Source organism: Chrysochloris asiatica, unplaced genomic scaffold (genome assembly GCF_000296735.1).
Source record: "Chrysochloris asiatica unplaced genomic scaffold, ChrAsi1.0 scaffold02964, whole genome shotgun sequence".
NCBI classification, from domain to species: Eukaryota; Metazoa; Chordata; class Mammalia; order Afrosoricida; family Chrysochloridae; genus Chrysochloris; species Chrysochloris asiatica.
This window is the reverse complement of record NW_006411482.1, coordinates 7,124-8,807: the sequence shown is the minus strand read 5'-3', so window position 1 is coordinate 8,807 and position 1,684 is coordinate 7,124. Positions and strand designations below refer to the sequence as shown.

Below are 1,684 nucleotides of genomic sequence, written 5' to 3'. Positions count from 1 at the left end.
TCTCTAATCTGAAATTGATCAAATATGTTATTACTCGTGATTGGAATGCAAAAGTTAGAAACAGCGAGGAAGGATCAGTAGTTAGAAAATATGGCCTTGGTGATAGAAACTATGCTGGAGATGCATGATAGAATTTTGCAAGATTAATGACATTCATTGCAAACACCTTTCTTCAAAAACATAAATGGCAGCTACACACATGGACCTCACCAAAAGGAATACACCCGAATCTGACTGACTACATATGTGGGAAGAGATGATGGAGAAGTTCAGTATCATTGGCTAAAGAAAGACCAGGAACCTACTGTGGAACAAACCATCAATTGCTCATACCAAGTTCAAGCTGAAGCTAAAGAAAATAAAATCAATTCCATGAGAGACTAAATATGAACAGGAGTATATTCCGCTTGAATTGTGAGACCATCTCAGCAACACATTACTGATGCATTGGATACTAATGACCAAAGACAGAGAATTGTTCGATGATATAAAAAACATCAAACATGAAGAAAACAAAAGTCCATTAATAAGAAAGAAGTAGCGGCCGCATGTCTGCAGCATGCACTGAAGAGTGCTGTGGGAAGGCTGCTGTGGGAAGGTTACTCCTGGCTTTGGTGGCCCGATGTGTGAGCACCATTTGTTGGGGCATTTCCGCCTCTGCAGCTCTTAGGCCTTCTGCGTCTGGAAAAAAGCATTTGACCAGTGGGTTGTGACCTGGGCCTCCTAAAGCAAAATGCTTCTTTAGCACCAGTCATTCATGCCTTGCCCCTGCTGTTACCCAACATGTGCCCTCTTTTAAGGGCATGGCTGTGGTCAGTGGAGATTCAGAGAAATGAGTCTCGATGACTCTAAGGGAAAGTACTTGGTGCTCTTCTTCTACCCTTTGGACTTCACCTATGCGTGTCCTACAAAAATTGTGGCTTTTAGTGACAAAGCCAATGAATTTCATGATGTGAACTGTGAAGTCATTGCTGTTTCGGTGGGTTCCCACGTTAGCCATCTAGCCTGGATAAATGCACCATGTGAATGGATGTGAAAGGACGGTGGTCTGGGCCACATGAATTTCCCACTATTGTCAGATTTAATGAAACAAATTTCCTGAGACTACGGCCATGCTGTTAGAAAACCCTGGCCTTGCACTCAGAGGTCTCTTCATCATTGACTCCAACAGAGTCATCAAGCACCTGAGTGTCAGTGATTTCCCCATAGGCCGCAGCATGGAGGAGACCCTCTGCTTGGTGAAGGCGTTCCAGTTCGTGGACGCCCGTGGAGAAGTCTGCCCAGCAAACTGGACACCCGATACCCCTACAATCAAACCAAACCCGACTGCTTTCAAAGAATACTTTGAGATTGTGCATCAGTAGGTCATCCCAAGTGCACCTGTAGCTGCCAGTGGAGAACCCCACTCTGGGCTCACTACTAGTGTTTCTGAGACAATGACTCTGTTTGGTAATATTGGCTAAGGCTTTGTAAACGTGAGTAGTCAGAATGTCTGTTTCACCTCTTCCTCAGATCATATCTTCAATGAGAAAAAGAAACACTAGTCATGCTTAGCTCACTTGCACCTTTGTGTATGCCAGAGTAGCACAGTCAGTGGTGGAAACTTCTGATCAAGGACCCGAAATTCTCTACTTGTATGTCATTATATCAAATGGAATATTCTTGTAAGGTAACAGACATCACC

At 43.8% G+C, this 1,684-nt stretch overlaps 1 pseudogene; it reads left to right on the top strand.

The window, feature by feature from the left end:
• Nucleotides 1-548: 548 nt before the first annotated feature.
• On the top strand, nt 549-1,364 carry LOC102830980 (annotated as a pseudogene).
• The last annotated feature ends 320 nt before the right edge of the window (nt 1,365-1,684 follow it).